Genomic DNA, 7906 nt, shown 5'->3' on the forward strand with positions numbered 1-7906 from the left:
ACACAGCATGGCTACAGAGTTTCTTTGAAATTTTCTCCTCTGAATTGATTTTATAAGAATTACTTAGAGAAACAATTTTGCATCTCAGTACAATACTGTCGATAGGAACCATTTTTTAAGACTGTTGTTTATGTGTGACTCAAGTCCAGAATCAGGTCTTTGTGGTATTTTCAGTAATTATCCTCTTCAAACAGGGAATGAGACAAAAGCACTTGGCAAGAAAATGAAACAGATTTTAATAAGATTAAAAAGATAGAAACAACTACACATAAACAACATATATATCATATTTACATGTTAAAGAAGCAATCCCAAGATCATATTATACATAGGGATTTCCTTATTTTTAACTTTATTAATGAAGTTCATTGATTTAAATAATTTCATGAGACAAAGTATCACAAGTTATAACAGGAACAATTGGACTTACGGAAAACAAACATACAAAAACCTACATATTCTCAAATCTAGGTTTTAAGTATTTTATATTCGAAAAGCTTCAAAATTCTTTTTTATAAGATGCCACTTCATTGACAAAAGGTACAGATAAAAAGACTTCATCAGACTTCTAGACTTCCAAAGAGAGTTAGTCCTGGTAGGAAGCTATAAAACGTATTGCACGTTAGTAGTTCAAGTATTACTTTGAATTACAACACTTTCAAAGGCCGACAAAATCTAATACTGTCTCATTGAACCATTCGCTCTAGTAATTCTCACAAATATTTTCTGGAGGGCCGATGATGTAGTGTGGTTAAAAATTTTGGACCAAGGACATAATGATTCCTGCCTGGCCTTCAGGTATTAAACATGAATTATAGACAATGATTATCCTTGTCACCTTGCCTGAAGGAATGATATTCTGTTTTTTACAGAGCTATCAGAAACCTGCTGTGTCAGAAATGATTATGATTCCAGGTTATTATTAAGCATACAAATGTAAGGTCTTGATTCAAACCATGCTTTGAAGATCTTTAAAAAAATTATAAGCGTAATTTGGATTTTTATACAGCATGCTTTCCATTCAAAATAAAAATAAATAGTATTTTTCTTTTAGATATTTTATATGGCCTAGTGTCACTTTAAACAATGTCTAAGCAAATGATGCGTCTAGCAAAAAGACTGTGTTAACTAAATGACTGTAATCACCCAGACAATAAAAGAAACATCTTCAGATTACTTAGTAAGGCTCATAAGAAACACAGGTAAGAGATATAACAAAAATTAGATATCATTGGTTATTTAATATTTACTTCCTTATATATGAGCAATTGCCTAAGAAAAGTAATATTTGCATTCAGTATAGCACTTAATAATTTCAGTGCAAGATTTGTGGAGATGTGTGACTTGCAAATAAACCACTTAGAATTATTTTTGGACATGTAATTGGCATGGCATTTCAATTCTTGTCTTGCCTTACTTTCAACATTTCATTTAACTATTTTGCAATACTCTGTATAAATTCTATTGTATTATTCTGCAAAAAATGACTGTGATATTCAACTGTGTTTCAAAATACTCCCTGGAAGAAAAGTGACAAATATCTTTTCAATAAAAAACAATAAATATATGCTCATCTCTTATTGTGAGGCATCATATTTGCCACATCCCCACAAAAAAGAAAGTTTTGTATAATATCACAGTTTCGATTGCACATGCCCAGTTAAACACAAGCATTAAGTGAGCCAGAAGCCATACATGAGTGAGCTGTGGGATAATAAGGGACAATTTTGGGAAAGAAGAAATGAACAAATAATGCCTTTGAAATCTGTCTTCATTTTTCTGTCTCTTCCAAATGGAAATAGGGTTTGAGACATGAAAATTTATAAAGTTATTGCCAAGGTCTTTTTTTTCCATTTTTTCTTTGATAAATTAGTTGTTTCTATGGTTAAAATGTTGAACCAAGAGAGTTGGTACAAACAAGAAATGTTCATTTCAAAAGAGGGTAATTAATCACAAAATATTTCCTTCTGATAAACTGATCAATTTAATTGAAACCCCATATTTTGAAATGAATATTACCGTTTACCAAAAGATGTGATTAAGTTAAGCATCTTTAGAGGAGGAAGTCATTCTAGATTATCTGGGTGGGCCTTTGGTGTATTTACATGTAACCTTATAAGTGAGAGGCAAAGGGAGTTTTGAGACAGACATACAGAAGTGAGGACATATAGAAAAGGAGGAGCTAAAGTGACCTTGGAAACAGAAACTGGAATGATGCAGCTATAAGCCAAGGAACATCTATAGTCACCAGAAGCTGGAAAAAATAGGAACAGAATCCTCCTCCGCACCTCTGGAGAGAGCGCAGCCCTGCTAGTACCTTGATTTTGTACTTCTGGCGTCATAACTATGAGAGGTAAAATTTATCTTACGTCAAGCTGCACAATTGTGGTAACTTTTAATGATGGCCCTGAGAAACAAATACACATTTTGGCACCAGAAATGGGTTGCAGCTATATAACAAGTACCTAAAAATGTGGAAGTGGGTTTGGAATTGGATAATAAGTTGGGGCTCAGAAGGAAGTGAAGCATATGGTAGAAAAACCTTCTGTCATCTTGGAGAATACATATGTGGTCATAAGCAGAATGTTGGTAATATGAACAGAAATGCTGTTTTGGTGGGACCTCAGAAGGAAATGTAAAGCATGTTATTGGAAACTGGAAGAAAGGTGATCCTTGTCATAGAGAGACAAAAGTCTTGGCTGAATGGTGTCCTGTAATTATGTGGAGAGCAGAACTTATAAGTGATGAACTTGAATACCTAACTGAGGAGATTCCGCGGTGTTTAAGACGCAGCCTGGTTTAATGTTGCTGCTTTTAGCAAAATGTAAGAAGAAAGAGATTAATTGAGGAAGGAACTGCTAAGTCAAAAGTTTGTTAGTCTCCTAAAATCCTCCAGGCAGAGAACAAGCTAATAAAACTACTTACACGCAAACAAGGGGTACCATTCAAGAACAAAGTAAAAATGACTCTGAAAGTAAAGCGTTAGGCATAAAGGAGTGGGCTGCAGGCAGGAGAAGCAAGCCACAGGACCTGAGGGCAGAATCTCAAGTCAGACTTTGGACCTAATGGAATGTGCCCTGCTGGATTTCACAACTGGCTGGGCCTGGTAACTTGTTTCTACCTTCCTTTTTTCTTTTCTATAATAAGAAAGTCTAAAACTGTTTTGCTAGGCCTGTACACCATTGTATTTTGGGAACACTTAATTTGTTTTCTAATTTCACAGGTCCAGTAAAGGACAGGACTTTTACCCCAAGATGGATAATATTTAGCATCACACTCATACCTAATTTAGGTGGTTTAGATGATGAGATTTGGAACTTCTAAATTGCGATGTTTATATAATATTTTAGGTTTGAATTGATGCTATAATGATTCAGAATTTGGGGTATGTTAAAATGGGATATATATATATATATATATATATATATATATATAAAGTTGGGACTCAGAAGGAAGTGAAGCATATGGTAGAAAAACCTTCTGTCATCTTAGAGAATATATATATCTTTGCACGTAGGATAGATGTGAATCTTGAGGAGTAAAAGGGTGGACATTGGTATGTAAAAAAAATGGTCGCCAAAATATATTTTATGTTCTAATCTTCAGAAACTTTGACTATATTACTTTATGTGGCAGAAGATGTGCTTTTTCTTAAGGGCATTTAGAGGAGAAGTTTATCCTGGATTATCCTCATGGGCCCTATATTTACTAATCAAATGTATTCTTACAGGGGAGAGGCAGTGTGGCTGCACGACCAAGGGTGATCCCGAGTGGGGGGGGGGTGTGAGAGGATTAAGGAAAAGACAGACAAGAGAATAATAGAATAATAGCTGGGTCTCGGTGGGACGCTGCCTCCCTGATGAGGAGACGACGACAGCACCCACAAGCCATGTCTTTATTTTATAGCAGATGTCACGAGGCAAAGCAGGGGCGTGATCACGTTGTTTACAGCATTCTCGTGAGCTCCAACCCTACTCAACTACATGCACCTGAACTCTAGCACAAGGCACGTGGGGCTACGTGTTTGGACCATAGGTTCAAGCTTACAACCACAGCCGTTGGCTATGATTGTGCTGGGAGGGCCCTGCCCTCCAGCTGGGACTTGCACGTGGCAATGAGAGGACCCTGACTTTTCATTAGTCCGAGGCTTGAACCTGGCCAAAATCCCGTAACCTCGCCCCACAAGGCAGAGGAAGTTTTGAAACCAATATACAGCCAAGGCAGGAAGGAGGAGAAGGCCATGGGACAATGGGGGCAGAGATTAGAGTGATCTGGCCACACCCCAAGGAATGCCTACAGTCACCAGAAACAGAAAGAACACAAGTTCTCCAGAGAGCTTCTGGAGAAAGTGCAGCCAAGTCAACATCTTGATTTTAGTTTTCTGGCTTTAAGAACCACGAGAGAACAATTTTCTGTGGTAAGGCACTCTTTTGTAATAATTTGTTAAGCCATTCCTTAGAAAAGTAATAGTTATAATTGATTCATGTGACTGTGGGGCTGGCTAGACAAGCCTCACATTTGTAGGGCAGGTTTTCAGGAAAGGCAGATGGAAACTTTGGGGCAGGAGCTGTTGCTGCCGTCCACAGGGGGCACATCTCTCTCGGGGAGACCTCAACTCTGCTCCTAAGGGCTTTCAACTGGTTGAATCAAGCCTGCCAGACTATTGAGGATAATCTCCTTTACTTAAGTCAAGGAATTGTAGATAGATGCTAATCACATTTTAAAAATACATTTCTAGCGATACCTAGATTAGTTTTTGTTTGAATACCCTGGCTTGGGTATTAAGCCAAGCCAGGCTGTCAGTTTAAATGACCATATACAAACAGAACAGGTATAAGCACAGGGGGAAGTTGCAGAGTTTAGGGGTGCTGAAAATATAAATGTGTCTTCCGAGAGCACAAAGAAAAAGGAGTAGGATTATTCTGACATAGACAACAGAGGAAATATAATGGGGAAAAATAGGGTACCTAAAGTACATTTTGATGTTTTTATTCATTTATATTTCAAGCTTTGGTGACTCTGTACAAAGAAGTAGAAATATCTCATTTGTGTGTGTGTGTGTGTGTGTGCAAAATTGTAGTGTCGATCTGCTGAAAGTATATGTGAAATTTTGCACTTTCTTCACCTTCAAATCAGGAAAATATGCAAATGAGACTCAGAAAAAGATATGGGCAAATAAAAGCCTACACAAAGTTCTGACCCATAGAACAATAAAGAATGAATAAGGAGGCACTTATTACTAGAGAAGTGTTACTTTTCAGCTGTTTTTTTTTATCTCAAATATTTCTATGCTAACATAGATAAGGCACAGAGACCACCACCCTCTTCAATAGTTATTTTTAGTGTTGTGTATAGTACTATCATGGGACTCTCTTTTATAAGTGTTATAATTTTTAATAATAGTTGGTAGGAAGAAGAGGAATATTTGTCTTCACTCCTGCTATGCCACTTTGCAATCCTAGTATCCAGAAACAAGTTAACATAGCTAGTTTTTAATGTCATATTTTGCCCTTAACAAACATACACGAATGTATAAGACAGGAAAAGGCAAGACATCCTAGAATATGTTCAGATTCCATGATAAATGAGGGTGCACCAACAGTATATTTTAATTTCAAACTCTGCCTTTGTTTAGCACCCTGCGATTTTATTAACAACCTAGGGCAATGCACAGTAGTAAGTCAGGATGAGTGAGAGGTATGCTTTCTTTTGTAGAGCATGAGAAGCGTGCTTCTGAAAGGGAATGGGAAAAAAGGACCTGCATGATGCCTTGACAGTAGGAGAATTCTGATACAGTTCAAGTTCAGGAGAGACTACAAATGATTTGCTCCTTAACTCTAAGTTTATTGTCTTCAAACTGTGTTTGCCAGTATGTCCCTTGGAGTTAACCCGTGGTGTATTATTTACACCGAAGTTCAAGTCACTGATACAGGAAAGAGAGATGTGAGAATCAAGGCAAATGAGCACAAGAAGAAGCAAATCAAATAGACCAATTTACACAAAAGGCAGACAGCTGGACACATCCCTGAGCTATGGAGGTTATTGCAATGACCTAGCAAAACAGTTTGAATGAAACAGGGCTATGTCATGTTTCTTTTCCTCATTAGGGTGGGGCCAGGTTCATCTGGTAGAAGTCTGAGCAGATCCAGCAAAATTCTGAGAGAGAACATGGTTTTCTATAACTTCTCATATATGTATTTACTGATTAGTAGATGGAAGGCCTTAAAGAATTTCAGGAAAGATTCCTGACAGTTCATAGGATACTTTATTGGCCCTCTATTCCTATCCACTGTAATCACTGACATCATCAAACATGAAAAACATTTCTACTCCTTTGCTTTGTGAAATCTTCTAAAAGTCAAACACATGCCCATCTCCTATGTGATCATTGTAAATTTGGCTTAGCACACAAGGATGAAGCTTAGGCTTTCCAAACATCCATCTGACCCCTCCATTCCCAGGGGCACCCAGGGTTCTAGATGTTCTCCCGGAACATAATTCCCAAGATATTTACTCTGACTTATGCAAAATATCCTATCTAATAATAGACAAACATGGTAATTAACCGTAACTTTGCGACCCTTCCCATTGGCTAATCAGCAAGATATGCAAATTAACTGCCAACCAAGATGGCAGCCGGCAGCCAGGCAGCTGAAGCGAACAGGAGGCTTGCTTGCTCCAGTGATGGAGGAAGCCAAGGTTCCCCGCCTGCTGCTGCCAGCCTCTGAGCTACACTCTAAGCAACTAAGTTTCAATTATAGAAGCTAAACAATCCCCAGAAACCTTCTTTCAGCCGGCAGGCTTCGGAGCTGGAGCTGAAACAGTGTTTCAATTATAGAAGCCAAACAAACCAAGGTCTCAGAGCTAAAGCCGGCTCTCAGTTCCAGTGACAGCCATAGAAGGTAAATAAATCCCAGAATAAAAAAAGAAAGAAAAAAAGGAGAAGTTGGGAGCTTCAGTCGCCCGCTAGCCTGAAAACGGCCCTCAGCCCCTCACCCAGACTGGCCAGGCACCCCAGTGGGGACCCCCACCCTGAAAAGGGTGTGACCAGCTGCAAACAGCCATCATCCCCTCATCCAGGCTGGCCAGGCATCCAAGCTGGACCCCCACCCTGATCCAGGACACCCTTCAGGGCAAACCAGCCAGCCCCTACCCGTGCACCAGGCCTCTATCCTATATAGTAAAAGGGTAATATGCCTCCCAGCACTGGGATCAGCGGAGCTGTGAGGCCTCCTGGCACCGGGATCAGCAGAGCCGCGAGACCTCCCGGCCTGGGATCAGCGGAGCAGCGAGGCCTCACTGCCCCAGTGTCAAGTGGAGCCGCGAGGCCTCCCAGCACTGGGATCAGCGGAGCCGCGAGGCCTCCTGGCCCCTGGAGCAGCATGACAGGGGCCAGCGCCCAAACCCCCTGATTGCCCTGCAGCTCTGTGTGTGACAGGGGGCAGGGCCACAACCTCCCTATCCACGCTGCTCTGTTCGTGACAGGGGAAGGCGCCCCAACCCCCTGATCAGCCCTGCTCAGTGCCTGATAGGGGGGAGATCCCCAACCCCGATCGGCCCTGCTCTGTGTGTGACAGGGTGTGGCACCCCAACCCCCCCATGACCCTGCTCTGTGTGTGACGGGGTAGAGCCGCAACCTCCCCATTGGCCCTGCCCTGAGTGTGACAGCAGCGGCGCCCCAACCCCCTGATCGGCCCTACTCTGTGCGTGACAGGGGGGAGCTCCCCAAAACCCCTGATTGCCCTGCTCTGTGCATGACAGGGTATGGAGCCCCAACTCCCTGATGGGCCCTGCTCTGTGTGTGACAGGGAACAGCGGCCCAACCCTCTGATTGGCCTGCTCTGTGCATGACAGGGGGTGGCGCCACAACCTCCCCATCGACCCTGCCTTGAGTGTGACAGGGGGC

This window comes from Myotis lucifugus, unplaced genomic scaffold, assembly GCF_000147115.1.
Source record: "Myotis lucifugus unplaced genomic scaffold, Myoluc2.0 scaffold_187, whole genome shotgun sequence".
NCBI classification, from domain to species: Eukaryota; Metazoa; Chordata; class Mammalia; order Chiroptera; family Vespertilionidae; genus Myotis; species Myotis lucifugus.